This window comes from Euwallacea fornicatus, chromosome 6, assembly GCF_040115645.1.
Source record: "Euwallacea fornicatus isolate EFF26 chromosome 6, ASM4011564v1, whole genome shotgun sequence".
Taxonomy (NCBI): domain Eukaryota; kingdom Metazoa; phylum Arthropoda; class Insecta; order Coleoptera; family Curculionidae; genus Euwallacea; species Euwallacea fornicatus.
This window is the reverse complement of record NC_089546.1, coordinates 4,212,800-4,234,505: the sequence shown is the minus strand read 5'-3', so window position 1 is coordinate 4,234,505 and position 21,706 is coordinate 4,212,800. Positions and strand designations below refer to the sequence as shown.

General features: G+C 33.2%; 1 protein-coding gene across 1 annotated transcript in view; it reads left to right on the top strand.

Moving 5' to 3' along the window:
* The first annotated feature begins 532 nt into the window (after positions 1-532).
* Positions 533-21,706, top strand: part of LOC136339702 (transmembrane and immunoglobulin domain-containing protein 1-like) — a 263,800-nt gene continuing 242,626 nt past the window's right edge. Inside the window, exon 1 of the mRNA XM_066283138.1 lies at positions 533-811. The gene's annotated coding sequence lies outside the window, so the exon portion shown is untranslated. The remainder of the gene's footprint in view (positions 812-21,706) is intronic.

The following is a 21,706-nucleotide window of genomic DNA, read 5'->3' as shown; positions in this document are numbered from 1 at the left end:
CGAACGGCAACCATAACCGACAGGGACTAAATGGGTATCAATAAAAGTCATGAATAGGAAATTGTGATTTGTTTTGGAACTGAAAGTGATTTATAGTGATCTCATATTATAGAATAGAAAGTTATTTCAAAGATAGGGTGGCATTGGAAAATTGATAAAACGTCATTGGATATTAATGGCATTAAATTTCCAAGGTTCAAGCTTTCAATGGCAACAAAAGTATGATATTGAATAATTATCACATTTTACTCCAAATCTCCTTATACACAAGAAAATCTTCATCCAAAAATACGAGGACCGTTCATAATCGGCTGCCAAGTCAATATACGAGGATGAATAAAAAAATAACTCGGCATATTTTCTTCTCTTCCTGAAATTTAAGTACCCTGACCGGCATTTTTGAAAAATCCAAAATTTATTTTTTCAAAACAAAAATTCTCCTAGTTTAAGGGCACACCGCGCAGGACTTAGCGGCGCTAAAATCAACTTTGAGGCTGGGCCCTTCCAGTATCCCGCGAACCGTCCCGACGTCTACTAGAAGAGACGTTGCGACGCCAAAGCCCCGAAAACTGCGGCGAAACTCGCGATTTTCCCAAACAGGAAGTTCGGAAGTTGGAAATAACTTCAGTTTGTTCCGGTGGGCGGTTACTCATCGGAGCATGTGATTTCGGTTACTTAGGTTGATCGCTTGTGTATAAGTGAGGTTCGCACGGTTTCAAGGTGGTTTGGTGATCTGAACTTTCACTTTCTGAGGGGTGATTTTTAACGGATTATTAACAGTGAGGGGATGCTTTGAAGCTAGCTATATAAGGTAAGTGAAAATTCTTTTCAAGCGGCCCTAAATTAAAGTTAAAAGATGAAATTGTTTCAATGCTAAATTTGAAAACTAAATTAGATAAAAATAAAAATGACGTTTGTATATCACTTTCTTGAAATCATCTGGAAAATTTGATGACCCACTGACATGCCTTTCTAGATTCAGTTTTGGAGATTGTATCTATTAACCTAGTACCCGACATATGGAATGTAAATGTTGTTGTCAGTTTTTACATTGAGATTTTCATGATTGCCTCTATGAAGGCTCTTCGGCCCACTTATCCTTCTATTTCAAATTACCGGAAATCTTCCTTGATTATTGCATAATCACAATATTTTTTTGTTGCTACAGGATTATACTACAATTATTCTCGTGGTAATCGAAAATTTAATATGTGCAGCAATTTATTCTTGGACGACTTGCTTGTGCATTTATGCACTTATCTGAATCTCTCAAATTCCTCAAAGAAATTCTCATTCTATAAAGTCTACTCAAGTGGATAATTTCCCAATTAATACGCATTCGAATGAAGTCCCGAATCCATACTGGAGCTTTTATATGCTCACCAGCAGTAATTGTTAATATTTGAATGATTTGATTTTGATTCGTTTCTAGTTTCTTCCGACCTAAATGTTTCTTCCTAATAATCAAATTTTCATTAATTTGGTTATCTATTCATAAATGATATGTATAATCTAAAATAAATTTACCAATAATTTGCTTATGAGAATAGACCCATTTTGTTTATGAATCATATAATGGAAACTAGATTTTCATTATAATTTGGTAAGCATTTTTGTCGATTAAACAATTGTGCCAATACTTTAGAAGTCAAATTTAATGTTGAATAATAGATAGATCTAACGATAAACATTTATGTATTATTTAATTTATTGATAATAAAAAGCATCCTAAATACATCTTAATTAATTTATATAAATGTATATTCAACTTAGTGTCACTCATATGGCTAATGTTGTTTTTTAACATTAGTTTCCTATAGATATACTCAGAATGTCAATTTTTAATTGTTCACAAAGAATATCGAAATGTTTCTTGAACAGACCAATGTTGAATGGAAACATTCAATTTAAGATCGATAACACGAAATGAAAATTTCCGCGTTTTCATGCTTCACCATGAAGTTGTTATTACAGTAATTATTATTATCTCATTTTGATTAGAAACTTCCAAAATCAATATTTCAATTAGCTTTAGTGAGTTTCCCACTACTTTTAGTTGAGGTTGTCCATCCGAAGTTAAAATCCAATTTGAAGTTTAAAACTTCTTGCTACAAATTTTTGTTTAACTATAGATAGATTTTAATATTAAGAGTCTCAAGAAATGTTCTAGATGTGACAGATTTTCTTTTTTCCCTTTTCTGAAATCCACTTTTCTCCAAGACCAATCCTGAATGATTTGAACTTTCACTGAACTGGCAAAGACGTGTCCAGAGATCGGAAATTGGTTTTCAAACGCATTGAGTATATATGGTATTGCTGACCCTTAATGGAAATTTTGTCTCCGATAATAACTCAGTTTGACTGCTGAGAACTCACTTAGCACAACGTTTTATTCTTCGTTAGAATTATGGTTTGAAAGTATAAATATTGAATTGATTTAGAAAGTTTACTCAAAATTTTTTGCTTAATTTTTTAGAACCGAATGCCTACATTCGCAGTTCTTTTAGCGAAAACTCGAATTTGAATAATTTTTAGCTTTTTAAGTCGCAAATTCAGACCACAGAATTTAAGTGTATGTGTAAAATTTTAGTTTTTCTGGATTTTCAACCTTGTAGTGAAACCATAACATTTGGATTTTCGTTCGGAATCTGCGAAGTTGTGACTTTTGGACGTTGAATTGAACCTTTAAAATTTGATTTTATAATCAGAAATTAGATTCTTTTAATGTTTTGGTATAAAAGCAAAATTTACAAATTAGGTGATTTTTGTTTTGAAGTTGGTCCTCCTTTGAAAAAGTTTTTAGTTCCCTGACTCCGAACTGAATTTCAATCCAAAAATTGTTTTTATAATGGGTCAATTCTTTTATGTAATTATTCCATCAAGTAAAACCAGGTAAATAAAAAAAAGCTTTTAGAGAAATTCAATTTTTTCCGTATAAATTGCCAATTGATTTTCAACTCTAAAAAAAGAGATGAATTATGGGTATAAAATAAAGGTAATCAAGAAATTTTTGGAATATTTCTAAGCAAAAGGAGGATGAAAAACCTTTAAGGAAGTTGAAGAGCATTTAATGTAAAAAATGGGAACTTTTACAGATGAGAAACATTGATCATGTGGCAAGCGTATAGCGAGCTACAATTGGTTGGACGAACACATTATAAAATTATGCAGTAATGAAAATCAATTACTAATGGGGCCATTAATAGGTTATTTCATATTCACTAATAGAAAAGGTTAATACGCAATTGACGGAACTAGGCTAATACACTAAAAAGACTAACAGAAAAAAAAACAAAAAAAACTTTTATGGTCTTTTCATTAAAAAAATTATTTTATGAACTTATCATACTCATTCCTCGTTTAATAATTTCTAGCTTCATTGAAAGAGAACTGCTTATTAAATATGCAAATCAGCAGGCTCCCATAATTAATGTATTAGAGTTAATAATTAGAAATTTCCACATTAGAAATTATCCAATTTCCCTGATAAATCTCTTATAAGCCCTTAAGAGGATTAAATTGAAGGAGATCTCACAAAGGATGTTAAGTTTCTTTCGAAGTAAATTTCGAATTTTTACGGGATTTGGGGGATTTGTAGGTTAGTCCTGCCAGTGTTCGCAAAACTAATTATAGTTTCATTTCAAAAATGTGCTTTTGAATTAAGACATTTTTAGCAAACTTCCATAAATAGAAATTTAAAAAAATTTGCTTTGAAATAAAGGAGGTGTAATAGAACTATTTATTTTCGTTTTCTTTCGAAGAGACTAACAAGCATATCCTGTGAGTACATATAATAAGAAATAAATTCGTTTTCTCAATTTGGATAGAAAAAAAACTGTTTCGCTATATTGACTTTAGTTTAAAACTCCATATATTTTGGTTGAATAATATTATCTGTGAAATCATCATTATTCTAGATATGACGTCAATGCTATTTTTTTTGTAATGATAGCCTTTGTTTTTGATAATTTTACTATGTTACATAACAAATTTTGGATAAATTCTGAAAGCATATTTTTCTTCACAATACCTAACAATAAAGAATAGACATCCACTAAATGGATCGGGGTAGTCTTCTGTTTATTTATTTGGTAACTCTGTTTATGAATTTCCATAAACCAGGCATTTTTATTCGTTTAATACAAAACATACCAATGATATTTTAATTTTTATGTTTGTAAGTATTGGTTTCACTTCGTGAAGATTTAATTTAAAATAAAAATTGTATTATATTGCGTTTATTCCTAGTACGAATAATTCAAATTTTTATGATTGGTGATAGAGTATAAAAACAACCGAAGGTGTGTGTTTTATTAAACAACACATGTCCGAATAAAAAATGTGTTTTTGGGAATTTATCAAAAAAATTGATATGAAACATAATAAAAAAGTTTATGCCTGCTATGTAAAAAAGTATGCACTTTCATATAAAATTATTAAAAACAAGAATTATGTTTAAAACAATTTAACTGACGTCATATCTAGAAAAATGATAGCGTCATAATTCATATTATTCAACCAAAATATGTGAAATTTTATACTGAAATCGACGTGTATAAGCATTTTTTATTATGTTAATTCTAAACAGAGAAAATGAATTCTAATTCCATATTTTATATACACATCATACGTAAGGAAATGGGGCGGAAGTAATATACTAAGTAAACACAATATTAGAAATCAGTTTAAGAACTATGATTAGGCAAATCGTTTTTCGCCATACTGCCATAGTATTATAAACAAACCCGAGAAGACTACATTTCTGTATTCTTTATAGCAACATCGATCCTGCTTTTCTGAAAGTTATAAAATTCGTTATAAAAGTAGCAAGAAAACTTCTAAAACCTTCTTGCTGCAAACAGCCCCGTTGGTTTACAAATTTCCCCTCCAGTCCCCGAGTTCTGACTGTGTGGGTTCAAGCCTCAGTTCAAAGCTTTTGTTTACGTACCTGTAATTCCCTTTTTATTTTCTTTTTTTTACTTGTTATAATGAAATATTATAGAATAACATAAAAGGTGAGTTTTTTTGGCAATTAGTGAAGCGATCTCAGAAACCAGAAGAGTTACGAAGTGAGTTATAATACAAGAATGAATGATAAATAATGTAAGAATTGAATCTTTCGGCAACCAATTTAAGTTAACTTATAATTTATTGAAAAGGTTTATGGCTCACTAGATATTTATTAAAAACCAAATTCTGTCGAATTTATTACTCGATCTAGCCGTGTAGCTGTTAGTTCTAGGGAAATTATGTAAATACAAATGTACATAATTTTGCTCTAAAAAAATGGGTTAACCGGATTTTTTCTAATATCTGTCACTTTTTATATATGGCATAAACTTACTTTTTTTTTAATGCAAAGCATAGTGGGTTATGACTTATTTAAAAAGGTATTTTTTCGAGATTTAAAATGATACCAATAAGTAGATAGTTATTTCTCAAAATGGCAGACTTATGGAATTTTTTTAATAGTGAAAAGAGCAAACGCTCTAGAGGAAATAGGTGCCAGCAAGCACTCTCCTCCCCCTCACCAAACTGCCAACCATGTGTCAAATATATAATGTATAGTGCATTAAATCTCCATAAAGCTGATTGTTCTATTATAAATGAGAGGCTGAATTTGTTTTAGGTGTAGGCGCGATTACAGCAACTCTCGATTTACTTATAAAAGTGTCCTGATTTACGAGGTTCGTCCTAAAAATACCCGACCTGACATATAGATGACGATTTTTTGTTACGCATTTGCCTACAATGCAAAAACCTAAACTTAAAAAGCTTAATAAATAAAAAGCTGAATAAATTTTTAATAAACGCTTTTAAAGATTTTATGAACATGGAAAAAAATTTGTCATCGATACGTTATTCGATGCTTTCATTTGAAAGGTCTTGGTCCATCCAACATCAAAGCGGAGTTAGATTCTACTATGGAGGAGTCTGGTCCTTCATTAGCAACTGTAAAATATTGGGAGGCAGAGTTGAAACGCAAGAGTACGAGCTGCCAGGACGAACTCCGTAGTGATTGGATGAGTGAAACTCCAATTTTAGTGAATATCCACAAAACTGAGCAAAAATATAAGTATTCCAAAAAGTACTGTACATCGCATTTGGACCGAACAATTATGAGAAAGCAGTGCGCAAGTTGAGTGCCGCGATTACTCAGAATTGAACAAAACAATCGTCATGAGGATGTTCCAAGGGAGTATTTGACAAAGTCTCGCGGCCTTAAAGCTGAATATTTGCGTTGACTCATAACGATGAATGAAATATGGGTCCATCATTTCGTGCCTGAGACGAACGAGCAGTCAAAGCAATGTGCTCTAAGGGGAGAATCGATTCCAAAGTAAACGAAAACCGTTTCATTTGCAGAAAAGGTGATGGTGTCAATTTTTTGACTTGCACGTTGGATCATTTTTATTGGGAATTTCTCTAAAGGAAAAACAATGAACAGTTTAATCAAGTTTCATCGAGACAACGCACCAGTCCACACTTTCGCCATCGCGGTGGTCAAAATCCATCAACTTGGGATTAAAATTTTCATTACCCACCTTATTTTCCAGATTTAGCCCCCTCAAATTATTTTCTATTTCCAAACTCGAAAAAATTGCACGACGGAAAGAGATTTGCCAATAATGGAGAAGTGGAGTCAGAGATTGACGGCTATGTATTTTGAAACATTCAAAGCTTCTTACTACCATCAGGGTATAAGAGCCATAGAATGTTGCTGGGAAAAGTACGTCAATCTCAAAGAGGAATATGTTGAGAAATAATGCAATATTTTCTAAGCCTTTTTTTCCTTTAAATGTTAGGTCAGGTACTTCTGAGACTATTTTCATATCTTTGCTTCTTTTAAGCCTTTTGATAGGCAACCATTCTTTTAAATTCAATGCTCACAGCGTTACCAAACTTATTCCTAAATATACCAGCTACCTTCTGGAGTCGTTCAGAACATTATTGTTTACTTTTATATTCAAACCCGAGTGCCCATTTGATTCTTTTCTTCCCAAGTTCTCCTTTATAAAAGCCCATAGAGCTCTTGTTACCTGCTGTTTGGAGAATGCCATTATAATATCTCTTTGTTGTTACAGTTATTAATTTTTAGTGTTTTTTTTATTATTTCTGTATTCGCCGCAAATATACGTAATTTGATACTTTAGCAACTACAACCATGTTTAACAAGTCCATGTCAGTTTTAACCATATAAAAGTTTATCTAATCTTTTTTAAGGTTGTTGGGTCAACTTTTGATTAATTTAATTACTTAAATATGACTTATAGCCAAATGATCTCCTAGGGCCAGTTCTCCAACATTCGTATGATTTTCCGCCATACGCACATATTCATAGTTGACAACAGATAATCAATCTTAGGTGAACTAATACGGTTTTTCTAAACTCCCGATGTACCTTATGGTCAAAATGCATACCCATTAATAGATCTTTTTCAGCTGAGTCTTTGTTTAAATCGCCAAAAAAAATATTAGATCTAGAGGACCAAAAGTCTCGCATAAATTCGTTAAAACTTGAAAGAAATATTTTTGACGAAAATGCTGAAATACATCAAATATTGTTTTCAGTTGTGCATTTTTTTATTTATTTGATTTTTTGTATACCGGGATACTCATATATTAGGTAAATGTATTTTTTTTCTTACGGAACCCCTTTTATATTATAACGTTTTTGAGCTCTATTAGAAATTCTTAATATATTTCATGTAAAAAACCCATGACTAATTTCAACAGCTTTCGGAAATAAAACAAAAAATAAAAATAACGATAGCACTATTAATACTTAACTAATAACAATATAAGCTGTATTAATCTAATGTATTGATTGTTCGAACTGTGCCCCGTTAACTTAATTATATTGAGCAAGTCACAATACACATACCTCAAAAAAGAACTTATCTTAGCATTTGAAGAGGTAATGGTAAATACTTTTTTTTAACTCTTTTATATTATTGGGCTTATTTACATATACATAATGTTTCAGATAAGTCCATAAAAAAAACTCAATCGAGGTGAGGTCAGGCGATCTAACAGGCCACTCTAACTGCAAATACTTCAATAACTATTAAATATAGACATGGGTATGGACATGAAATTCATATATTCTAAATTTCGCAAATAACTTAAAGGCATTATATACATGAGAAAAAAGTGAATAAGTACATTTACCTATCATATGGAGAACCTTGTATAGAGGTCTGTTACGTCAAGAAATACATAACAAAAAACAAGATTTAATGTGTTACAATATTTTAATGAAAAACATTTCCTTCCATTTTTAACGAATTTATGCGATACTTTTGGTCCTCAATATATAAATATATATACAGGGTGCATATAAAGTATGGAATAAATTCAATTAAAAACCAGGTGTTTGTTTTTTGGTAAACCGCTGGGACACGTTGATTTATATTTTTTACTGCGGTTTTCTTAATGGTAAATGCAGGTATGCAGGGTGACCCAAAACCAGCTTACGACCACCAACTTTGTTTTCTTAAAGAGAAATTCTTCTGTTTTATTTTATTTTTCAATTGTCCATCGAATTTTAAGTATATTTTATGTAGCATGTCCTATACCTACACTCAACAGTTATCGAGAAAATTATGTGTAAACATATCAGTAACCAAGACGATGGCTTATTTGGCAGGTGTGTTTAATTATTTCCATATAAAAGGTATTTCTATTCGTTTAATACATAACTTTCCAATAATATTTAAATTTGCATGTTTGTCAGTTTTGACTTGACTTCAAAAAGGTTTAATTTCAATTAAAAGTTGTATTACAATGCGTTTATTCACACCACAAAGAACTGAAATTCTTATGATGATTCGATATGATGATACAGTGCGAACACAACAGAAGGGGTGTGTTTTATTTAATAACAAATATCAGGATAGAGTAATAAATCAATCGACAGTTAGCAAAATTGAAAAAATGTTTCGAGATACTGATTCGGTGGAAGATAAGCTGAAGGCTGAACGTTCTGCGATCAATGAGGATAGTGAGAAAATCCACAGAGGAGCATTCGACAAGGTAGTCGCAATTACGATATTCCCACTTCATCTATGCACAAGGTTTTATGATCAGCAAAGTGAATTTCGTATAAAATACTTCTCGTACAAGACTTAAAGGAAGACGACCCAGACCCACGAATACAATTACGTGAGCTCCTAATGTATGTGTGCCATAATTTCACCCGCCATGTTGAAAATATTATATTTTCAGATGAATCAACTTTTACATTAACCGGCGAAGTTAATAGGCAAAACCACCGCTATTGAGCAAAGGAAAATCCCTGATTGATGAGGGAACCATATCCAATATCCTGAAAACGTGAATTTTTGGACAGGGAATATCAAAAATCAAATAATTGTGCCCTACTTTTTTGAACAGACTTTGAACGGCCCAAGATATCATGAATTTTTACAAAAATATCTTATCCCCAGTTTAAGAAGTTTATTTCCCATTTCTAACAATCCATTAGCGTATGAAAAAAATTGATGGTTCCAGCAAGATGGCGCACCACCGCATTATGCCGCTCAAGTCAGACAATATCTTGATAATATAGCATTTCCCAATAGACGGTTTGGACGGCGCGGATCTATCGAATGGCCACCAAGATTGCCGGACTTTAATCCCCTAGACTATTTTTTGCGGGGCCATCTAAAAAATGTTATGTACGAACCAGACCTAAAACGATTGACGATTAAAAACGAGGATCAAAACAGAATGCGGTAATATTAGTCCAGGAACAATAAATATGGTTTAGCATAAAATTGTTCACCGTTTGGAACATTGCCAGGCACAAAAGGATTTCAATTTGAACATTTAATTTAATAAGTACTTATTGTTCCTACTTAATAAATATTATATTTCGTGAAAACCTATTCATAGTTGCTGTAATCATCGCCCCGGTTATTGATGTGTTCAGACGTAAATTTCTCGATTACTGCTGAATTTAGGCACAGGACCGGCTACATAAAATGTACTTAAAATTCGATAAATTTTAAAATTGAATAAAAAAATAAGTGTTTTTATTGGAATAAATGAAGTTGGCGGTCTTAACTTTGTTTTTGGGCCAGCCTGTATACATGCATTTACCATAAAAAACCGCAAAAAAAGCATCGACGTGTCCCGGCGATTTACCAAAAAAAAACAAATACGTGATTTTTGATTGAATTTGTTCCATACTTTATGTATACACTGTATATTTACGGGAGCAATTGTCGATAGGATTTTACGCTTCAATTAGAAATTGTCCCGTAGATCCTCTTGGTGTACACGAAAAAAATCAATAAATTATTTTTATACATATATATCCGTTGTATGTTAAGCAAACTTCATGAGGAAGGAGCAAAAATATAGTTTTGGGCTTTTAGTTTATTTTTAAATTCAGCGACTGTTTTGTCATTTCAACAACCTTCTAAACCTAACAATTCATGAAATTTCAACAGTGAACTACGGCAATTGATGGCACAAATATGCCCTACCGTACTCTTTCAATGATCGGATAATAAATGGTTCTAAATACAAGTGAGATAAGCGAAAGCCAAATTTTCAGTAAAAATTAAAGCGCAAGTTGAAAATCGGAATAAGGAACTTCAAACGAAACCAGTTTGCGATCCAAAAAATTCAAAAAAATATAGATGGATTTCCATTTAAAACAAAATAGTCGAACCCTAGTATATCCTTTTTTGAGCCACCCGATATATTTAAACCATATTCAGCTTATAGAAGGCCTCTGTGCTGACCATTTGTCCATCTGTGCAAGGTTCCGAGATCATTGTTGTAAACCATAATCTGAGCCGCCCTGAACCTAGATCAGACGCAAACACCTGCTAGTGCATGCGAAAGCTTTAACTTAAAAAGAAATTAATCAAGACCTCGAACAACTTTACCCGTTAAGGATATAGTATATTTCAGTTACTTTTAAAGATCTTAAAATCACATTGAGCAATCGTGGGCAGATTTAACGTGACCCATTTTGTTCGAACTTCTAAAACCGTGATCTAAGGACATTCCCTAAAAACAGAATTGTTTCTAAACCCCTTAAAATTAAAAGAAAAATTAAATGGTTAAATAATGGCAGACGTTAACAAGAAATCACGTTCCACTTGAGAACCTGAAATTGGCTTTTCTGCCAAGATTTATTATTGGAACTCCAAAAGTAATTGGGATTTTTATTTGTTTACAGAAAGAAAATCCTTAAAATTATTTTTAAATTTATAAATTTTTACCGCAAATTATTTTCCCAGCTGCAATGCGGGTTATAATAACAGTTAGTATCAAATATATATCCATATTGAAATAATGATAAACAAACAAAAGTCATTTATTAATATCGTCATATGCATAACGGTTATATGGGAATTACATTTATATTGTTGTATTACATTTGATATTGCATTCGTATGTTGCTTAAATTTCCATTTGAACTTTTAGCACCTATTTGCTGAAACCAGAAGCGTAATCAATAATTGTTCCTCTGACAAGTAATTTTACTTGTGTGTCAGACACGTTTTTCTAGAGCAAAATTTCTAGAGTTTCAATTAAAAGCGGATTACTTAGCTAATCAAGTCAACCGTTAGTGATTTGTATGTGGTTTTATCCGTGTTAGAATATGGAACGACTGGAAATTGGAGTTTATTTAATACACTTATTTTTCAAACGCTCGCTACTGAATCAACCAACTAGCTCAAATAACGTCCCTACGGGAAATAGAGCTGTTCGGAATAATTAAAATGGACCTGTTTAATTCAAAAAATTAAATTGGGACATTGATATTAATATGAAAAATATACATATAGTGTCGTCGATGAAGCAATTACCCACCCGAAGCATCATTGATGAGCGATTATTTCATGACTATAATATATTGCTGCTAATAGTTCAGAGGTCTTAAACAAAAAACGACAAATCACTCCAAAGCATTTATACAATTTGGGAGCTAATAATTAGTTCCTATCGATTACAACCATTCGAAAATGTCTTTCAGGTTAACCCAAAATTATACGAAAAAAAAATCGCAATCCTTCATAAACCAATAATCTACCACACCCAGCAGCCATATCGGATTAACTCGAAGCATAAAAAATTCACCAAATGACCATCGAGCTGCGTAGAGATGTTTAAGAATCTCAAAAACTGTCAATTGACGCCCTGTGGAGGTTTGGAAAGAGCGAAAGTTATTTTCGGTCGCTCAGAAATAAAAGAATATTTCTAAAATGCATAAACTTCCTGTTAGATTTATTACGAATTGCTCAGAAAGCACAAAGCTTAGAAACTATTCAACCATCTTTGTGCTTAGGCGCTCGAAATTGGAAATACCTCTTCAGCATCATTTCCGCTTTCCCAAATATCCAAATTATCATGAGTCAGGGCCAAAATTAGAGTGAGTCAGAAGGGATTCTCCTGAATTCACTACGACTACCTAATGGAGAAATGCGTAATAAAACTTAATGGAAGAATATATGATAAAACTTAGTGATAGGCAATGGGCAATTTCTGATGACCCTAAACTTTTGATTACCCAATCAGAAGTGGTTCTGAGAGGTTTTGTCTGTTTTTCCTTAATCCAGCGAAACAAATAAACTGTTCCACAAAAGTTAGGGACATTAGGATATTTTGGATATTATTCAGAGCCAGCAGCAAGAATTTTTTTTACAATCCTCGTCAAACACTGAGTAAAAAAATATTGTTAATATTTTTGGTTTTACTTAAGAAAAGCGAGAATGTAAGAAAGCATGTTTGCAAAAATCAAAATGTCATAAAAACTAAATCTTGAAAATTCAATATATCATCAGTCGCCCCTAACGTGTATAACTCCTTCATATCATCTTGGCATACTTTTAATGAGATCGTTTATCTTGTCCTGCGATGAATTTTCTCATAACTGAGGAGGAAATCGTCGAAGCTGTGGCATTGTTGGGGACGTAGTCGATGTCCTTCAACAATTTTTTGCAACATGTCTCATACATGTTCAATGGGGCTCAACTCACGTGATCCTGACAGAATCGTTAAACGTTCGATACCCACATTTTCAATCGTATCTATAACGATTGCTGCACGATGCACGAGCATTACCGTCCAAAAATCCGAATTTTTTTCCCATGGCATCTTAAAAATTTGGCAGAATGTTATTGATGATGTCCTTTTCATAGATTTGTGCAATCATGTTTTTTTTTTCACACACGTACAACTCACTTTTTCCACCAGACTCGTCTGTGAAAAATACAGAACGCCACTCTTCACCCCAATTGATGTGCTCTTTTGCCCACCCTAGTTTTGCAAGTTTATTTTCTTGAGTAAGCGGAACTCTTATTAAAAGACATCTCGAGACTATATCCACTGCTTTAGGTCTCCTACGAATGGCTTCAATGGAAACTTGGATTGCCTACATTTCGATAGGGGTCCTGTTCGCGAAAAAAAAACCGTTATAAGTCGGTCTTGTGCGGGGGTGGTTTTTTTCGGTCGGCGTGTGCGGCGTCTTTCTGTGCCATATCCAGTTTGTTGAAGGTTTGTTAACTGTCCGGATATGACACTTAGAGAAACATGGGACAATTAGGCAACATCTCGTTGTTTTGATCCAGCCTGCGGCATGCTTATAGCCCAGTTTTGTTCTCCTGAACTCAACGTTGTCCGAACCATTATAAATATATCCGAACGCTTTTGCATTGACAACCCAGTAACGAAACAGGAACCACCCAAATGGTATGGCATCCGATATCATCGTTCTAATTCCATTAAAAGAAAAAATATTAAATATTAATAAACCAATTTTTTTTTATCTATATTATTTGTTATCGTTTTTAAATGGATACGAAAAAACGTTACTAGCCTGCTATTTGTTATTTATTAAAATTTGACTATATCTCTGACTTTCCTGAAGCAGTATATTTCATGTTTAAGTTGACATGATATAGCGAAAATCTTTGTGACTCATAAATAACCCGAATAAGTAATGAGTTATCTGGAGACATCTGGGGCAAACTATATTGACGTACGAGATATCCGCGGAAAAAGGAATTTCTATTCTTCCAATGGAAAGGGAAACATTTCCAACTCTTTACAATTGGGTAATTCTAATTTTTAAGTCTAAAATTTAATGAACACATTCTCATCTATGTCCATACTAATCAAGATAGTTTCAGTAGGTAATTGTAAAAAATCCATCCAAAATCCGATTCGTATTTACATCCAAATTTGTCTCCATCAGAGCCACAATACCATATTTCTGCCCTCCCATTAACGATCCTAATTAAATCCACTATTAATCCACACTTAAATGACGTAACGAATTAGATACTTAAACAGAAACCGCCCCCGGGGATGTTGGCATGCCTTATTTTGGGATTTTCCAGGGCTCGCAATTCAGCAGAGCGAAATTATTGTTGTTTTCAATTGTCCCATTTGAGGAAGGTTCCGAAGTTAATTGTCCTCTTTGGTTTCGCCAACTTCCCCGAACAAAATGTGTCTTTTGACGAAACTTTTGAATTAGACCTCGGTTTAAACGGCTTAATCGGGAAGCTGGATAATCTAATATGGGTTTAATTTCTTTGGATCTTTAATTATACGAAATATGCTCTTTCAGCATTTAATAGGTGTTGACGATATTTGGAATTCTCCGTTGTTTTCGGTATAAAGTTTTTATTTGAGTATGTACAGTATGTCCAAGATAGTGATGGCCACATGGTAGAGACACGCAATGCAAGATTTATTGCATCATTAGAGAAATGTTGGTTAAATTAGGAAAATTTTGGGAGTACACTAAATGATGCAAAAACCAGATATATGTATATACAGGGTGTTCCAGTTTAAAGTAGCAGGACTTTAACAGTCGATAGAAGACCTTTCGTTAAGATGAAAATGTTATATTGAAAACGGCTTAGTTTTTGATATATAGGATGGCAAAGTTGATTTTTTTTCATTTTTTTAAATAATTTATCCAAATATTAAGATATAACTATGAAATTTGATATTTTCGAATTATCCGCAGTGCTGAATTTATATTTGTTAAAATATTCGTCAAATTTACAGAGGGCGCCATATGCAACATACTAGTGAATGTTCAAATTATGATAACTTTTTGGTACCTCCTTATAGCATCAAAATGGATTCCCCGATCATTTTTTCCTAAAAAATGTACTCTCCTTATGAATTGCTAAAAGTCACTGTTTTCGAGATATTTTAAATTTGGCCCCTAGTAGTACGACCTAGCAGACGACAATTTCCTTAAAAACGAATTAAATGCAATGTAGATCTGTCCCTCTAATTGTTCACACTGAAAAATCACCACAACTTAATGTGCATTCAAATTCGCTTCAATTCCGCCGAGAAAAATCGTATTTAGGAAGCGGAAAAAACACCCGTTCACCTTTTAACCCCTATAACTATTCTCGGTGTGACATTTACTATAAACATGGGAAAAGGTGATTGGATTTTTTTAATAGAAATTTAAAGAGAAAAAATAGGACGTAATTTTCACACCTCATCGACATTTGTATGTCTAATAGTAACGAAGGTATAAGCCTCCAAAATTAATTCGTTATTTTGTATTCGTATGAATTTTTTCGTAAAACGTGAGACATAGAATCGGTTTCTATTTTTCAGATTGCAAGAGCCGACGGGCTAACTTCTTTCCAAATTATATGTATAGGAAAACCATCTAGTTTAGAAGTTATTGGACTAAAACATCATTTAAAAGCCAATTAATGCAATTTGACGTGTTTTATTTGTTTTTGCATAATTTCTCCCACAATAGCAATTATGAACCAGGTTTTCATCATTTAAAATTTTTCAAAAAAACCAATCGCACTTGCCATTTTGTATGATTTTCATCGTTTAAAATACAAATGATACAACTGATATTTTTTCTGTAGAGGCATTACATTGAATTTTCTATTCATCGGCCGACATTCCCTTTTAATCTTTGAAAAAGAAAGCTTTTAAGTATGCTATGAAGGTGAAGTAAGAAACTTCAAACAGGATATATGACTGTTTTAGACATCCTTATCCCAAATACTCTGTACTACAATAACATATTGTAATACGAAACTTGTTCGATTTTAATATTCTAATTTGGATCGATCCGTTCATGAAGATTGATGGTATTGAGAGTTATGTTCCATAAGTTTCCATTAAAAAGTTGCTGGAAATATGAAGAGGTGATCCCACGTACGTCCTGTCAAGTCGAACTTTGATTGAAATGCTCAATAGATATAAAGGATCGTGGGTACTTTCGTATAGATGTAAATTATTTTAAAACTGGATAAAATTTGTATTTCCAAGCAAATTTTGACACCTGACACAGCAGTAATTCACCTCAAAGTTTTCATTTTCTAAATAATCTTAAAGTATTGAATTAAAAAAAAACCTTCGAAGATAAACCAAAATTCATTGGATTCATAAAATAGTGGATAAAAACATACCACAAGATCTTTTGTTGTACTTTTCTTCGTTTACATCAATAATTAATATTTAACAAACACTTTTAACGAAGATTATTTTACGTCTTTCGCAGATTAAATTGGAATTAGATTTAGGTAAATATAAAACAGGAAGCAAGTTCCAGTTTAACGATTTTCTCTTCTAATTTGAAGATAAATTAAATAATAAAACTGGTACATCTTACCAAAGGGGGGGTGGGGTACTAAATAAATTGAACTTTGATGTTATTGGAAATCTTAGCAATATTGAGTCAACCAAACTACAAATGCTGAGTAGCTGTTTGTGAGTGTTAGTAAGTTGTAGAGTTTAATTATAAAGTGTGAACGGGTCCCTAACCTTAGAAACACTGAAAATTGTTTTCAAGGAAGACGGCAGCTTAACCGACTTGAAAAAAATCAGATTTGATTTTACATTTTGCTGAGTTACTGTTATCATATGAAATATGACGGGTCCAGACATAAATATAGCATAATCTGAAGAAGAAAATTGTTAGCGAAACGCAGCTATTGCTAAGAACTAAGGAAATTGAAAAAAAAAAAAGATTTTAATTTACGATTTTCGTAGTTATTTTAGGCGATCCTGGCGGATTTTTTGCAAATTAAAGTTGATCCGATAGATTATACTTTAGGATATTTCACCAACACGATTTTTCAATGCCATCATAGAAACGATTTTTGACAAGTAAGTGACAGTTTTTTTAATCGAATCATGTGATTAAACGGGTTTTATTTTGTAATTGGTTATATAGCGTATGGCATGGGAATCGAGTGTGATTGAAATAATCATGCAATAGTTGGTTTTTGACATATTATTTGTTTTTTTTTATTACTAAAACATGGTTAAAACCATCATTTTATAATCATGAACAGAAAATTACATCTGGTCTGTGTCGGTGCAGAGCCAAGTGGACTTATCTGCGTCGCTTGCCTCACCCTTTCAACGTTTTCTGAAATGTGCACAGTCCGTTGAGGCTGTCATTTTATTATTGAACCTCATGTTCGTAGATTGTTAACTCATCATGAGATTGAGCCACGCGTGGAAACAGAACCATTTCGATTAACATCGAATCTGTGACGAAACTCACATTCAACTCCAGTCACACACTCACCATTCTTAACCAAACAATTATAAGCGAATATGCAATATTCTAACGCCTACGACGTCTTCATGGTGGCAACTGAAAGATAATAATAAAATGCTAAGAGCCATAGAATGAAATACTTGTTAAAGCACAACCCTTCTATTGTAAACGGTCGAGTACTACTCGTTCTAAAAATACTTAGTTCTCGTGCCGCGCCCTGTATACTAAATTCAGGTATCGTAAATTCGTAAATCAGTTAAAAAATGGGATGTGCAGCACAAATGGTTTCTATAGTTATCTGCGTGTACTAAACGCAACTGGAATAAGTTCAAATTCTGCTTGTACCTTCTGAATTTTCCACCATGCAACAATAGGAAATGTGAAGAACTCGAGTCATAACGGACGCGTCGCTTTGCTCATCCAATACAATTTTACTTGTTACACAAAATTGTACTAATTCTAGCCGGTTACAAAACGAGGTATTTTGCGAAATTGCAATTAAAAACTATGCAACAAACATGTACGAATAAAATGGTAAAAGCGTTTATATATCTCTATTGGCCACGAGAGGACAATGAGATGCTTTAGGACTTAGAAATTGTTTTCCTGGAAAATAATGAAAGATTAACTTTTAATTCTACAGGGCGCTTCAAAAAAAGAGTTTATTTTGGGCCAATGGGGTGAACAATTTTTGCATGGAAACCCCTTGTCAAAAAAGAGCCATTCTGGCTCCAGAATCATTTTTGTTTAAAGCACTTCGGTATTCTACTGACGTAAATAGAATAAAAACAAATAAAATTAACATTTTATTGTCTCCTGATACAAGTTTATTAGCAGCGTTTTTAAACTCGATATAGAATGTGGTTTCCACATAAAAATGCACCTGCACATTTTTCCTATACTGTGCAGGATCATTTAAACCAACATTTTTATGAGCGATGGATCGGAAGACACAGACCCATCAACTGTGCCTGCGCGAGGTCCCGATTTAGGCCCGTTGGTTTTTCTTCTGGGGTTAGATCAAGTCGTTAATGTATGGAACTCCTGTAGCCACTCAAGAGGAACTGTTAAGGGGGTGATGGCAGCATCCATTTGCGTGCAACAAGATCAGTGCAACTAACAATGGCGATTCAATGATTTAAGTAACAAATTTGTGTAACCAAGATGGGGGTCGTCACATTGGATAGTTATTATCATTTTTGCACGTTATCTTCATTAAAAATGAACTAATTATCGAAGTATTTTGATGTCAACGAACTAATATTACGCTTTTGAACAAAAGTGATTCAAGAGCCAAACGGTGCATTTTTGATTAGGGGTTTCTATACAAAAATTGTTCACCATAATGTCCCCTATAATATCCTTAATCTTGGCACAACGTTTTTGGACCACCCTTTTAGGAATAGTGATAACCGTAAAAAAACATTTAATTTCCTAGAATGAGCTTCAATGTCTTTCAAGTACCGAGAGCATGAATAAAATCGGATCAGTCCTATTAGAGAAACTATAGTCTAGAAAGTTTTATTGTGGACTTTAAGGTGCATGATCAAACTTTCTACTCTTTCGATTTAAAACGTGAACCAAACTCATGTTTTTCCTCGAAATATTTGAGTTTTTCGTAGCTAAGGAGTTGTTGAACATTTCGTTCACAGAAAATTTATCTAAGTTGTAATTCAGAGTTCTAGAGTTTGAGATTATAAATATGAAGTTGTTTCTGTCACACTGAGTACTCTGAAACTTGATATTTGACTTTCAGTGTCTTCATGTTTCCGAACTGTTGCAGTTTTTCCTTCAAATATTTTATAGTTTTTTGTAAGAATATTAAGAGTCTTGACACATTCGACTGTTCTAGGTAACGCAATTTCTTCACCTTTTTAATATGCGACATACCTGCTGTTGCAAAGGGCCATTAAAAAAAATGAAGCCATCATTCCTCCACTTCCACTGAATTAATGCGAGCTGTAAACCCTAATCATTCTTTGCCTGATTTAGGCAACGAATTACATCCTTAAACTGGAAATACCCCTGGAAAGGATGAAATCGTGCCTTGTTTGCAGGGCACGCAATTCACAGGGTCATAATTATTATTGTACTCTATTGTTCTCTATTTGAAGCGCCCCCGTTCCCCAAATATCCTTCTTGTTGCTTTTGTTAATTTTAAAAAGAGTTTATTTCCCTAATAGAGATTATCTCTGCTTAAAATTTTATTAGAGTCACGATAATACAAACGTTTCAAAAAATATTCCACGAACTGCGGGTAATTGGCTAACAGTGGTGGTGATATCACTTATATCTAGGAAGAAGCCCTGCTAGGTTTGGAGAAGTAATTAACTCGGACTTCTGCTCGTAGAGAAAATAAACAAAACTGTCCCCTGTTTCAGCAATTACTATCCAGGAAATCCAGAATCGGCTTGATTAAGGATCGGCATATTCCTGTGAGATTCCTGGATAAACTACCTAATAATGAAATCACGTCGGGAACTATCTTATGATATCCTTTCAAACTTTTTTTAATGAAATCACGTATTGTTTACTTTAAAAGCCCACGCAAAATAAATATTTTCAATTACGGATACCAATCCAGAATACATTTCCTGGAATAGAAACAGCGCCGAAGCCTGACGACACTGATGTTAGTTTAAAGGTAGAATACATGATCAAACTCAGTTTCGCATGTTGACAAAACAAAATGAACAATCACGTTTAGAACAGAATTTGATAACGGCCCCCAGTTTCATTGTTCAGGGGCAGTTTAAGCGAGAACACACCCAAACTAAATGCAGGGGTAGGTGCATTGTTTTACTAAAGTTTATTTTGCCCACGAAACTTGATAATAAGGATAGAATTATCCAACTTTTGGATGTTATTTTCGAGCTTATACTAGGGGCTATTTTACTAACAATTTGGTCCTTTTTGTCCCTCCGAAACTGCCAGTGCACAGTTGGCTTTGAGGGATATTTGTATAGAATATTTGGAGTTGCATGCGTGAAATCCAGATGCAGTGGCAGCATTAATGCAATAGGTAATTAAATTGTGAAAAGTTTCTATATACAGACTTATTTTTTAGGGCTAAAACTTTTTACATAAATATTTATAAATAAAAACTTAAACGTGGCATTTAAACACGCCTTTACAGCGATATAATGAAAGTTAAATGGAGTTCGGAAACTTTATAGTTTGGTGACAATGTAAAAAGTTTCGGGGCACCACCATGGTGATTAAGATAATGACGTGGGTTAGTTTTGGACATTTATGACGGTGTACTGGCTACTCGGGATCATTTGAGAAGATATTTACGAAATTACACGTTTAAGGTCGGAAAATTCAGTTAGTTTGCAGATATATTTTTCTGTGCTGGAATTTTCGTTTGCACAAAATCGCGAGGAAGGTATTATGAGGTATAAACTATGGAGTAATTAGGGGAAATGGGTTGAATGGTAATAGCATGCACGAATGCTATTATGGTGTACTCATCGCAACCTATTAAAAATTATATTAAAATCGATTACAAATACGATTACTACGAATCGCCACAATTCTAACCAGTAACAGACCACGTTTTTTTCGAAGCTTCACCTTCTTAGCAACTCCCGAAATTGGGTTCTTTTCGCCCTTGTTCTAATTTCTTTCAAATGCATGTTTTTTACATCTTCATTTTATGGAGAATCTCCAAAGTACTCAACAATGATACTCCAAAAATCGTTGACGCATTTGAGCCTTTTAGGGTGTACAAAATTTTCAAAATTCACTTCTCCTTAGATCATTAGCTTCACTTTAAAAAAATAGTGACTTTTATGCATTTATTTTTACTGGTTCCGGTACCAGAATCAGATTTGCATCTAGGCGAGTGAAACGTAATGGGTACTGGCTATCTTTTTCTGAAATTTTGGGATATATCCGTGATCTTTCATAGACTCTAAATCTGGAAAAAATGCAAATGAAATCTTCCGCAGGTTTTTAACGTTGGGTATATCTCTAATGCATTTAATGGAATGAAAATTATTGACAATTATGGCAAGTTTACATGAAAACAAAAGAAGCGCAGTGCACTTGCGCCTTTTTTGCTTCAAGTTGCATGTGTGTAAGTCTTAAAAAATTCTCAATATAGAGGGTGTCCCACCATAGAGTTTACAGTAAACGTCTCACAACCTTGAAGAAATTAAAAAAAAAGGTTTT